Consider the following 15,125-nt stretch of genomic DNA (forward strand, 5'->3'; position numbering starts at 1 on the left):
GACATCTATCCTTGCTGTACTCTCACTGTACTCGTACATGCCAGAGGCTTCATGTATCATGGCCTAGTTTTGCCGTGTGTATGTCTATTTGTGCTGTGTGCATGGCTGTGGGTATGTCCCACTATCATCATTTGTAAAGGTGACAGCCCTATAGGTACTTCATGTAGACTGCTGTGTCATTTGACATGTCAGCACATACCTGCGGACAGTACTGAACGTCCTACTGCAGCGCTTTTCATACCTTCTGCGTTATCTTGCAGTTGATAATGCTGTTTCCTCACACATGTATCTGTTTCTGATCATACCACTCCACCTCCTAGAGCAAACATCTGGACAAAGCCTTAACTGATAGTGGGACACATAGGGGCAGTATTGACATGTTGCTCTTACAAACGTAGATAGTTGACACAATAATAGGTTTTGCATTAGTATGACTTTTCTGACGGATTTGGTGTCTTAAACACGCGTTTGTCATTATTTCATGACTTCAGTTATCAGGAATGTGCCAGAATGGTACTGATTTTAAGTGGAACACACCAAACATATGAGGCAAAACTCTGCACATTCTGCGTAAATCTGTACAGTTGCAGAGTATGTGTCTGATACAAGATATCAACTTTCTGACACCAATACACACACTGTATGGTGGCATCACAGGCCACATGCCATTACATTTATATTGCAGGACACACCCACCCAGAGGGTTGTATTCCTCACACAGGCCAACAGCTGCTTATCCACACTAATTAGTCTATCATGTACCTTATGTGTACGCCGGTATTTGCCCTTTCCGTCAGTGGCAGAGCTTACGTACGAGTATGGGGGACTGGACATTGTAATGGTGACACTGCATGACACCCTGAGGGACACATTTCTTTTGAGTCTATTAACCTTCCACATTGACTTTCACAGGGCATACGTTGTCATTCACATTTGTCGGAGTACATGCGTATGACTTGTACATGTTTTGTCATTTGTCCTGACGTCTTTCTTCTCACCTGTCCACCTAGTATCACTAGTTCTGTACATGTATTTTGGACAGGTTACCTTCATACCCCTAACCTGTACACATTATGGGTAAATGCCCTGATGTTTGACCTTTGCTCTTGTTACATTTGTCATAATAATGTGTCTTTCTGGTAAATTACTGGCAAGGCATTACGAACTGTGCGGTTAGATAATAGTGACTGACATTTCTATGTCATGATTAGTAACACTCATAACATTCATATTCCTGGCTACGCCAGTATTCTATCAACGTTCTGACTTTGTCTGGGGTATATCTAATATAGTCCCTATTTGTATTTCAATGTACTATGCCTTAGTGCAGCTATCTTATTCTGACAGTTTGCCAGGTATGGTTACCATGTTGGTCGTATGCATGTCCATCCATGATAATCGCCTACATGACACAGATATAGGGCCCTACATATTCCCACAATGATTTACGCAATATCCAGTGGATGGTTTGCCCCATTATTGAGAATATAGGCGTGTGCTATACCCACATCACTCCCACGGGGCGGACCTAATAAATCTCTGCCAAAAAACACCTAGGCCCATTTCTGCATACCCATGATTCCCATACCTGACACCCCTCCACAGTACCCATTACACATGTTTAACGTGAGCAGTACTAAAGTGTGGAGACACTTATATGCACTCCCCACTCTCCGGATATCAGTTCATACGTCATACATTCTATCGACACATGTGTCATTACCCTTGCACCTGCTACTGTTGCATGTACAGCTATATCGTATTTGCTGAGTTCACTTATTTTGCATCAATGACGGTTGACACTACATATGGATCAATTTTTGGGGTCCTGCAATGGACACCTATATTCATGTTTAAAGTGTAGAACTTGCTGGAATGTCACTTTCTGGCCAATGGTTTGGAAAGCAGCGGTTTATTCACCTTTTGTGCATGTCTGTTTGTCTACCCATATTAGCTATGCCGTGGCCTATTTATGTACATATGTCATATCTACGGGACATATGTTTGTTGTGTATACATCTATACATGTACAGTCCTCATTTCATAATTTGCTTTGGTTTACGTCTGTGGATTATGTGTATACACATATATCTATATCCATACCATACCTTTCCACTGTACAGATTGTCAGAATGTACAGCTGGTTGCCTCTTTATCTTGGTGTTTTTCATAACCTTGTGTCTATCTGGCAATGTAGTGGCATTTCATTAAAGACTTACGTTGGGAAATACTGGCAAGCAGTTCAGATTACGACTGCATACCCTTCAGAGAATCCATGCTACTGACACACCCGTTATTCTATCCACTTTCTATGTTTGTTCTGGCACATATCTGGGGTTTGTCCCTATTTGTACTGGTAGTTTGCATGCCTTTGTCTGGTTTCATACTTTACAGGGTTAACAGGTTTGAGCCATGTATATCTAACGTGGGGGAAACAGCATTCATTTACTATGCTGTGAGCGGATCACACACAGGCGCACTTGCATTTCCTTATTGTGGGTTACGCGCAGGCGCACATGCATATCCTTATTGTGGGTTACATATGTTTACTAAGTCTTTGTGCTTACGTGGGCTTTATTACTTGTGACAGTACCAGTAAAATATCTGTAATCCGGTTAACGGACATATGCGAAACACACGTTCACCTTTACATATTTAAATGTCTGTACAGCACAGATGCATTCATTACACTTTAACATTATATGTGCTGTAGTCGTAGTTGAACCGGGACTGCATTCACGTTGGCCGGATGCTGTAACCACTATACTTTTGGTGTTCATGACTCATTTATATGCATACCCATAGTACATAGCTACATTGACATATGCCTCACCGCTTCACTTATGACACAGGCATCCATTCTCCTGCTGGGAAAAATGCGGTACTACATATTACACATTCCCTATTCCCTACTGCTCTGGACCCAAGCTGCATATTTAATCACTGCAGGGATATTCAGAACCCCAAGGCTTATAGTCCTGACACATACAAGTCTTTAATTGTCAGGGTGTTCATGTGGTGAACTGGGTTTAGGCTTGTCCGCCTGGTGAACGGAACTGCCCTGACCGTGTTCAAATGTCAGACAAAGCACATGGACAGAGTTTGTCCATTTTAAACATTTTATCTGTTTTTACAGACACAGGTGTTTGGGCACCTGTCAGCAGCTTATAATGTTGGCAATACATAATATGGGTGGGGGTGGTTACAATACATAATCCACGGTGAGTGGTGTTCCCATTCACATTTGACTATTTCCTGTATTCATTCATATGAGGATTATTATTTTGGACATGAATTAACTATGAATTAACTACAGGTATGCAGTAGTACAGTAAACATATGTGAAGGTTTGTTACAGTAAAAATGTACGGACCTCTGTAATACTCGGGGACTACCCACATCCTTCACAACATTTCATGCTAATGTACATACTATTATTCTGTGAACTTTTTAAGTTTGTGAGAGCAGTATTTACATCTGTCCCTATTTGTCCACCCATCATTTTAGGCTTTGTCCAGATTTTGTTGCTGTAATAGGTTGAGAGGTGGTGTCGGTATGTGATTGAGTTGAATATATACTGTCGATAATTCAGTGGGGAGTAGGATTACCACCTGTTCCTCTTTGCGAGGGGAAGTCCCACTTTGGACAGTTGTGTCCTGCGACAAAACCTAAGACATGGCAAATGTCCTGTGATTTTAAGACAAAAGTATATTTCTTATTTTCTTTAATAGTTGCATGATACAGGTATTTTGTATCTGAAACACATAACTATTATTTGGGATAGCATAAGCAATTCAAATGCTATGAAATAAGCTTTTATCTTGGCAAACAAGTGTAATTCTGTCCTTTGCACTGGCCGGGGGTATGTTTTATCCTGCAAATTCTCACATTTCTACAAAAGATGTTCCACCTTGGGCATCTGAACAGGTGGCAACCCTAGTGGGGAGACCTGCATGGTGGACAGGTGTTCCATCCTGCATAGTATGTTTTGCATGTCTGTCTAGAAACTGAACAGTACCTTGACTACACATACATGTTTTGTCCAGATGTGTACAGTACTAGACACCGTGGCATGTAAACAACTCTGATGTTTCAACAGGTTACTTATCCCACGCGGGATGTAAACACATTTTGCCAAAACATGAACGCGCGGGCATTTGGATTTACGTAACTGTGATGGGATGCTTACAAACGTGGGATACATATTTGCAATCCTGACACTGCCTAGGACGATACTTCCTACTACATATGGGGAATACTCGCTATGAGTAGGTGTACGGCTGCGCAAGGCTGGTAGCTGGATTTAGTGGACATTCGGACATGGGTGCGGGTTATGTGCTATACAGGGGATGTTGCGTATTGCATTTGCATGCATGGGTTCTGCATTTGGATGTCCCGGTTCCGCATATAGCATCCTATGTGTATGTGCTGGTTACGTTCCTGTTCATGTGTATAGCACATTTTAATATTCATATGTTTGTGTGAGTTTGGTATACAATATGGACTGTCAGGTTTCTTTACGATTGTTATATGGCCACAACTGCCCAGCTGTGTACTATCACTACCACTGTGGGACTGCTGGTGACCCTGCGCATGGGGCTAGACGTGTGTATTGGCGGCGCGCTGACATGATGCGCTTCACTTCCACTGGGTATAACTACTTACAGTGCAGTACATTACGGACACACAATTTTAAATATCATTTGTTCCATGGATGGAAACTCATATTGTGTTGCGTGCATTTCTGTTTGGTTCTCAATTTTGTGTGGCCGGGAACTGTCTTGCATGCTTTGCATATGTTTCATTATCCACGGACACTGATAGGTGCGATTACTATTGCAGGCAGACTATAATATTCAGCAGTTTAGGTTGCTCATCGACAGCCGACATTGACACGCCTCCGGGCACAGCTTAGTAACACCCCCTGCACTCGCGCACGTGTCCTATGCACATGGATGTAGTGGCAGCGCACCTTCATTAATATGCATATGGCGCTACTACACCATATATACACCGCACGGCCGGCGCGGGCCTTACACCGGCCTTGCACCGAGCTTCATGAATCCGGGGGACAATGTGTTTTGGAATCAGACGAGCATGTGCAGAATCCATAACTATCCTACACTGAATAGCTAAGTAGTTTGTGTGCCTTCAGCATGCTTTCTGAAAGTGCATAAGCAATAGGTGCACTGAAGTCTTCCTTCAACATGCTGCACTATCCATAAATAGCTTCTGTTACCTTTATGGAATCCAGCCCACAGTTTCATAGCAAATCTTTCTTGAACAGGAACATAATCTGTAATTTAATATTCAACTTATAACATTTCTAAAAAATTAAAAAAAAACTTTTTCACATTTTCCAACATCCCATTAATATTTCATTGTTGCTCTGCTTCCAATTTTCAAATATTCTTTACATTTTTTAATCTCTCCACTGACGACCTGCTAACATCAGACACCCACTGCTAATCAGCCCCTGCATAACTTAGGGCCACTCTCCAAACCTGCAGGAGCTTCAGTGAGGGATTCATCTGTCTGTGCCACATAGCCAGCCTAAAGCCATACAATTTCTTTCTTATTGGTTATTTCTTTTATTTTATACCTTTCGTATTCCATATATTTTCTTATTTTTACTCATAAATCAATATCTCTTACTAGTAGTCCGTACAAATCAGAAACTATTTTCATTTCACCTGTAATGATTAGCAATGAATGCCTTCATCCATGTATGCTATAATAACTGGAAAATATATTTCAAATTACTTTTATCATAACAGTCCAAAACCCTTTTATATGTGTGTGTATGTGTGTATCTATATATATATATATATATATATATATATATATATATATATATATATATATATATATAAAACATACTAACATAACCATGCAACTAGCATATAGCACTTGACTTAAAAGACTTCCAACATCGTTGGTTTATTCATGTTTCTATTGTATACTTTTTCATCAAGAAAATATTTTACAGCCAGTTTAACAATACACCTGTCATTCTCACCCTGACAAGATCAAACATTTTACAGCCAGTCTAAATATACATCTGTCACTTTTACCCAAACATCATCAATCATTTTACAACTAGTCTAACACTAGATCTGTCTTTCTCACCTGGACAGCATCAACCATTTTACAGCCAGTCTAACACTAGATCTGTCATTCTCACCCTGACACCATCAAACATTATACATGCAGTCTGTCATTGGATCTGTCATTCTCTCCCTGACACAGACAAACATTTTATACCCAGTCTAGCAATAGAGCAACAGATCCATCTTTCTCATCTTGACACCATCCCCGGGATTCATGAAGCTTGCGCCAGGCGCAGGCATAGCGTAGGCGGTATAATGCCAAATATGTCCGTCGAGCGATTCAGGTACGATCCAATTCCACGTGCACTACCGGCATATGCCAGAACTGCGCAGCCCCCGGCTTAGCTATGCTAATCACCCCATGCGCAGTGTCGCACCATGCAAATGAAGGCATATAGTGATTCATGAAGTGGTGTAGGCGTAGCGTAAGCCCACGGAAATGTAAACCAAAAAACACGGTTTACATTTTCTCAAACAGAACATCGGAGCTATGGAAGCGGGCCAGACCCAGGTATCACAACGTTAACATATGTCAATGGCGAAATACACAGCCAATGGCATAAGAAAAGATGCATAACACGTAAATAACAACATTTAATGTCATGTCCACAGTAACGCACAGCACAACCACAGGGCATATGTGCGGAAGCTGCAACATAAAGAAATAATATAAAAATGTCATAAAATTGCAACGTAATACAAATCAGGTTTACAGCATAATACACAATGGTAGGCATGGAACACCACAACCAAGGTGCAAGGGTTGCTAAGGGCCTGCGATAGTGTTCGGCGCGGTAACTATGAATTAGTAGTCAATGCCATGCAAATGAGGCAGATAATACTGAATCGCAAATGTCCCGCCGGATGAAGGTTGTACCATACGGCACAGCAGTATAACACCGAGGAGTGGCTCAGAGGAGATACATGACATCAGCAGAGTGGTGTGCCACCGTAGCAGTAAGCACATTGGAGCAATGCAAATCTGGCCTGTCCGTTGCTAAGCAAACCTGCAGGACAGGGGTGGGAGGAAGGTATAGAATCGTTTAGCTGAGAGCACACATGGTGCCCAAAAGCGCATGTGTACGGGGATGAAAACATGCCAGAAACCCAGTAATCAGACGCATGCGCCGCGAACAATAGCACAAATAGGAAGGTCAGGGAAGAAAAGAAGGAAATGCTGAAGTAGGGTAATTGGAGTACTAATGAGCAATCAACACCAATCAACCCACGATGGCCAATCGATGGCAGCTGACAAGTCTGCTTGCAGAAACCTGCAAAACAGGATAGGGAGGCATTGGAATGCAAAGAAAGGAGGGGAGGTATTGGATTGCAAAGATAGGAGACCTGACACAGCAGAGCAAAGCAAACCAACAGCAGACCGGCAGTAGCACACATAACGCAAGATACGCCAGGTCCAGGAAAGTACAAATAAAAGTAGGCTGCAGGATGCACGCCAGAAAATGGTAGGTGCAACATGCAGAAATGTAAAGGGAAGGTCAAGAGGTAATCCACGGCAGCCAAATGTAATTCAACACCAAAGGCACCACAATAGTAGTTCCGGCAGTAAAACACATAAGATACCCTGTAGCTACGATCGTACATACACACCCTATGACATCATCGGTGTTCACAGCACAATAGTATAAAGTGTGAAAGCACCCTACACACACCTGTGTATTCCCAAACACTGCACCATAGGTGTAAACACACGGGGAACTTTTAAAATGTACATGTTGGGAGCTGCCATAGCTGTGATTCATCAGCATGTGTTAGAGACTGACGGTGTTGTGGAGGATGATGCCGACAACCACCGCAGGCCTCGGAGGAGAAGGAGAAGGAGAGTGTTCAGACCAAGGGTAACCTACCAGGGGCTAGACGACCTGGAGATAGTAGAGTGTTACAGGGTGGACAGGGACATCTTACAGCAAATAGTGGAGCTGTGCCGGCCACGCCTGAGAACCAGAAACAACAGAGGGGAACCCATCCCAGTGGACACGAAGGTATGTGTAAGCCTGCAAATACTGGCCACAGGTACCTTTCAAAGGCCAACTGGAGATATAATGGGTATCTCACAGGCATCAGCATCCAGGGTACTACATCAGTTCCTGGATGCCATGTTACCACATGCCAATGAGCAGATATACTTCCCCCGAACTCAGGAGGTGTTGGTTAGAAATATGCGCCACTTCCACCATGTGGCACACTACCCGGAGGTACTGGGTGTGATAGACTGCACGCACATACAAATCAAGTCACCACCCGGTGAGCATGGTAGGCACTACATAAACCGCAAGGGATTCCACTCCATCAACTGCCAGGTCGTGTGCAATGCCCAGGGCATTATCATGGATGTGTGTGCTGGCAGCCCTGGAAGCTACCATGACTCCCATATCTGGCATGCCTCACAGCTGTATCAGGTATTTGTCAGGGCGGACATCCCACATGGACATCTTGTGGGGGATGCTGGCTATGCACTGGAGCCGTGGATGATGACTCCCATCAGAAATGCACACACACCCATGCAAGAGCGTGTGTTCGGGATGCTGAAATCACGGTTCTGGTGCTTGGATACATCTGGTGGAGCCTTGCAGTACTCTCCAGGCACGTGTGCCCACATCATCATAGTATGTGCCATGCTACATAATATGATCCTGCGGAAGCAGCTGCAGCAGGGTCAAAATGGTGAAGGCCCTCATAGCCCACCACAATTGCCAAGGCCATTACAGGCACAGAGGGATTCAGACCATGAACACACTGTGCCAGCCCCAGTAGGCAGACGGGGGCGTGCCCAATATGCCTACGCCTTGGCAAAGAGGGAACGTATAGCACATACTCTGACAGTGTAGGCCCCTACGGACTGACACCTCTCCACCTGCACACACAGTAAAATGGATGGCACACAAACATGACCACCTATAAATTGTAATGTATAGGTGGCCCAATGTGTGACTCCTACATAGGCAGCCCTCAAACATTGTACACACAACAGCTAGTGGAACACGGAATGCCAACACCTGAACAGTACATGAGCCTTACAGCATATGGTGGTGCTGTGTGCCTGTCACTTTCCCCGCCATATATATGTATATATATATATATATATATATATATATATATATATATATATATATATATATATATATATATACATATATACATATATATATATATATATATATATATATATATATATATATATATATATATATATATATATATATATATATATATATATATACACATATGCATATATATAATGCAGATAGAAAGGGAAATAGAGTGATATATGTTGATATAGATAGATTCAGCGATATCTGCAAATATAATAGATAGTTCAACGACATTCATAACACCTTGGAGGTACAAATAAATAGGATACCACCAACTATGGAATGGACCACGAGGCTGAAAGAGTGAAAGAACACAGTACCAGAACAGTACAGCCACGAGTAATAGTATGATGATATGAAGGGACATTTAGTCACCGCTGCCGGTGTTGCGGTCCACGTAGGTACCGTGTTCAACTGTGTTTGTGAGTGCCGTAGTCTGTGTATATGTGCGTTGAGGGTGCTGTGTGTGTCTCCGTGTGACTGTAATGTGTATGTGTGTCCACAACATGTGTTTGTTAGTGCCAAGTCAGAGGTAGATCAGTGTGGTAGGAGTGGGTATAGCTAGCCGTAGGCATACGGTTACTACCTGTCCCACAGTAGGAGGGACAGCCCCACCCTGGGCAGGTGTGTCCTGACATAAAACAGTACAAAGGGCAAATGTCCGAGATGGTAGGACATTAATATGTCCCATATATAATGTAATAGTCGTATTTAATAGTTATGCCTGTATGTAAGAAACGTAAATGTTACATGCAATATGATAAGTAGCCAAAGTCCCACAACAATAGGTATGTATTGAGGATAAAAGTATGTGCTAACCTGTGTACTGACCATGGCTACGTGTTGGCCTGTAAACACCGCTGTGTGTCCCGCAAGTGTCCAGCAATGACCATATGAAAAGGTGGCAACCCATGGCAAACAGGCTCTTTTACCAACACAACCGCAATGACTGCAAATATCCGGGACAGAAATACAAGGGATAGCTATCACTTACACATATCCCTTGATATATCGCTGCAATTCCGGAGGTATACAAGTAGCAAGCTCACCTGCAGACAAAATAGAAACCAATTAACAATGGCCCAACGAACAATCCCGTAACATAAGTCTACTAACTGTTAGCTCTCTAATTAGGGACGGAGCCCACACACATATATATATGGAATATGTAGAAATGCAAGGCCCACAAACCTGTATATGCTACATACACCCACTGACATCCCCCACACTAGAAACTAAAGCAATACAGACTGTAATAGCAGCACAAACATCCAGTCAGTCAATTACATCTGCAGAACCCTCAACATACCGTGTGAGAGACACAATTAAAGGCGTCATGCAAAATTGCAGGCGTTGTATAATGGAACAAACAGCCATGTTACAGGTTTTGTTTGCAATAGTTCGTTATCAGACGTTGGGATGACAGGTACACCCACATGTTGAACCAAATACTCTACCTGTCACACACAATCCACGGGGGACATGAATCCAAAGTATACTTGTCTCCATGCATAGCAGTTGCAATTACACATAACAAAACACAATTACAGACCGTCTCCCCGAAGGTAGGGCAAATAGGCAATGCCCAAGTGGAGAATTCAATTATACCCCACTGTTGCCACGTATTTGGCGAATGGAGTAGCTGCACAGCTGATATGCAAGTAATTAGTCACTCAGGAACACCAATTGGCGGGATGAATCCACATGTTACAGGTATCGACGTATATAAGGATGACTTGCCAGACATTCAAACCGTATGCTCATACCGAATACCAGTTGAAACACTGTGAGAGAGATAGAAATGAACCGCTGTAACGATAACAAGGTATGTAGAACACCCGATATGTAAGGTTATATATAGCATGATCTGTATTAATTAGTTTTACTGTATGTACGGCCTGGTTTGCATTAATTAAACGTGTCCGCAATGCATGAAGTGGGAAAAGGTATTTATGTAGTGATGTCTTGCTGAGCATACTAACGCTTGTAGAAACTGTGCGTCCAGCAGTGGGACACAAGGTACACAGTACAGACACCACAAGGGATGCTACATGAGGGCGTTAAACAGAACAATTCCATACAACCCGCCGTCAGTGGTAGGGTATGTCCAACAAGGACGTGCCATAGCAGGGGATAGTATATGTTGATATACTGTCACAGCACGCATGTGTATGGGCATATAACGTTAATGACATATCTAAGGTGGTCCCGCTGTGCAAGTATGCTTTGCATTATGGGATACTATGCGAAATATGTGTAATGTATAGTATTGTAGGTAGATATGACAGATATTCTACATAGCATAACAGGCATATCATGCATACCACAGGTATTGTCTATTGGCATGTACAATAACAGGATACATATGGCTTATAGGCATGGGACATTGTAATAGCATGATAGCTAATCTAAATGAAAGGGCTACCAAGTAACCATGCACAAAGGACATGTAATAGCTTCACAGGTGCATAGTGGGGTACTATGCAGTCTGGCAAGTCCATGTGTAAGCACAACTACAGTGTTCACACTAGTGGCACCTCTCTAGGGTAGTGTCCTGTGAACAGCAGAGCCATGTGTTACCTGCATCTCTGCACAGTACAGCCACTGCAGTGATCCCAGGCCTACATGTGTCTCCCAACCACCAAGGGAGGTATCACATGAACAGTGCTACTGAGTGTCCCTGCGTGATGTACATAGGACTTATGTTCCAAAGCATGGTGAGTGTCTGGTTTGGGAATGTAACCCTCAAGCACATCCCACTCATTGTGGCGTGTGCACATATCCATGAGCATGTTGCTCACAGTGGCTTATGCTTATGTCGTGTGAGGAGTATATCCATTAATAATATTGTGGACATGGGCCCTGTCTGATCAGCAGAGGTCACCCCTGAGTATGTAGTATGCAAATGTGTACAGATGTGGTGTCCGTAGTGCAGCCGCATACTTAAACTGTCGGAGCTCAGTAAACGTCATGGCGTGTTAATGTTGTGGTATGTAAAGTTGTAGCTGTTGTGTAAGGTACACCCTAAATGGGGTGGTGTACCCTTGAATGTGTGTAGAAGTCTTGAGTTCAGAGGTATAATGGGTGCCTATGTACCAGCTACACACCCAGTACAGATAGGTGTGGCCACGTAGAAGGATATCCATGCCACAGTGGCAATACGGTAACCACAGGAGTGGGTGCGACATATGTGTGTACTGCAAACATGTACAATGTGATATTATGTAGGAGACTACCACCCATGTGATAGTCAGTGGGTGAATGGTGTAATGCAAAGGTGATGTTCATGCACCTTGTGTCATGCAGCTTGACGCCATGATAGTCATATCATGTATCTGTCACAGCGACACCCATATGGATGGAGTCAGTATCAGCTGGTGGAGCAATCACAGCACTTTGTATGCAGGGGTTTGAAAGCTAGGCAGGGAAAGTCCCCTGTGCTAGCCTGTACCACAGGGAAGCATATACTGAACATGAGGGGCCCTATGACTGAGGGCTGTGGTATGCCAAATGTACCTGACATGTAGTAGGTACTATGGTATGCTGGCCTCACTGTGTGTGCCCTGTCCATGAGCCACATTGCATAACATCCTGAGACATTGGGTACGATGTGCAGGTGGATGTGTATGTTGTCAATACCAGAATGGAGAATGGTGCTGAAAGGCAATGAGAGGACAATGTAGGATGTGTGGACTCCCATACCATCAGCAACTGCCTGGTAACTGTATGAAAGGAGTCCACCATGTGTAGGGGTCATGCTCTGGCCCTAACAAGCCCAACCCAGGTGGCAGCAAAGGACGGGAGCCCAACAATGTCTCTGTGAATGACGTCCTTGATGATGTGCCCCATAGCCATGCAGAACAGTCCAGTCAGGTGTGTAGGACTATAGTCCCACTCGTGCATGTGGTGCCACCTGTGTGTAGTGTGATAAATGCTGCTGTGTGCCATTCAGGGGCTACAATGTCTGAAACAAGGCTATTACTGAATATGGTGGCCTAGTGGGGAGACATGTCATTCAGAGGTTGGTGGACATCACAGCCTGGGACGTTGGAAGGTGACATGGGGCCAGTGTCCCAGGACATATAGAGTGCAGGTCAGTACTGTGTAGGTGTGACCACAGGGACACCAAAATGTTCCTGTATGGACTGTGGCCCTGTAGTGAGTGAGAGGGTGTAATGTTAGCATTGAATCCATCCTCCAGCATGTTGCCAACATCACCTGGGACTGTAATGTTCCTGAGTGACTGTTGTATGTGACAGCAGATGTGGGTGTTGCCATCGACTACTGACATACCACCATAATGCCTGGTGGTACACCCCGGAATGTGTCGCAGTCATGTTACGTAGCTAGTCTTGGAGTATGTGATGAGGGACCCTGTGGCCCTACCACAGCTGACCAGTGAGCCACTCCACCCATGGGAATGTACACCACTGTGCAACAGCCTACACCTGTTGTTGTACATCATATGTCCATGGAACATGACCACCAGAGTGGCGTCTGTTATCTGGTGTGTACCATCATGGCTCTGTGTGGAATAGCATGATCCATGCAGTTGTGTACATGCTAATGAAGTGCACTGGGGTATGTTTCAGCATTTGTATGTGCATTGTCCATCTGCACGGGTGTCATGACGTTAACAACCGCTGTTAGCAGACGTCTGTAGTAGGTGTTGTAGTACTCATGTACTGTGTATGCTGTGATGGGTGTGGTGCCGGGATGTGGCTAACAAGGTTGATTAGCATATGTTCGGAATCCACCAATGAGGGGATAACCCCAGTTGTGTAACACCAGTCACATGGTGGTAGTGTTCATGTCAAGGTTAATGTAGGTCTTGGAGGTGGTGTGTATGTGTTGATCCAGCAGAGCGGAGGTTATGACTCATGGATGTGTCGGTACATGAGTGGCTATCCCAGTTAAGTGTGGGGTAGTGTCAGTCACACATCGGTAGTAGCTGTCTGAGGCCCACTGTCCAATATACCAACAAATAAGGTATGTTAACCGTGGGGTATGATGTTGACTCTGTATCTTGTTACAATGTGTATAGCAGTCCCGGACACAGTTAGTTGCACGTGGAGCACCTCTGATGCATTGTGCTAAGTAACTAGCCAGGATGTGCACACAACATATTGGGATATGGGAACCCCTCAGCTGTGGGTGTGCCGGTCCAGGTATGCGCCTGAAAGGTATGGTCTGTCTATAACCTGTCATTGCAGGTGTGCTCTGCAGAGCCTAGAGGCAGGTCCCAGTCACTGCAGAGATGTTTGAGTGGTGCATTATACGGTGTGCCTTGCCTGCGTGCGTCACAGAGGAAGATGCAAGCATTGTGTCACATGACCCCATGTCGTGCTTGCCAGTTCCCATTCTGCCGGTGACAGTTATTGGAAACTGTGCAAGACAGGCAGTATAGAAGCAGCAAGAGCCTTACATGTGAGCTGTACTCCCAGGGCTGACAGGTGCAAGTCATCTGTGCCACAGCATTGTGTTTGACCAGGTCAGTCAAAGCGGACAGATACCAGATGCCTGTGGAATGACAATAGGAGCATAGGCAACTGTTGAAGTGACACAGTCGGTCGTTGTACAGTGGTATCGTGTCCGGACGAATGCAAAATGCTCCCCAGGGCTTGGCCCACACCTTCAGGGCTATAAGACTGGTGAGCTATTGCATGTCCCTGCACATGTAGTCTGTGAAGTGGCATCACAGGGCAGTCACACTAACATGGAGAATGACAGTCACATCATACCTGGTGAGGTGTGGCATGGGTGCATAGGTTATGTTGCAGAAGCAGTAACCCGACAGCAAGATGTAAGCAACTATCGCCTTGTGTAGCCTGCGTGGAACTGCAGTGTGACTCCTACAGAGTCACCTATGACTGGTGTGTTGTGAATGTTATAACTCCCTATTGGC

The sequence above is a fragment of the Protopterus annectens genome, chromosome 4.part1 (genome assembly GCF_019279795.1).
Source record: "Protopterus annectens isolate FY-2018-M chromosome 4.part1, PAN1.0, whole genome shotgun sequence".
Classification (NCBI taxonomy): Eukaryota; Metazoa; Chordata; order Ceratodontiformes; family Protopteridae; genus Protopterus; species Protopterus annectens.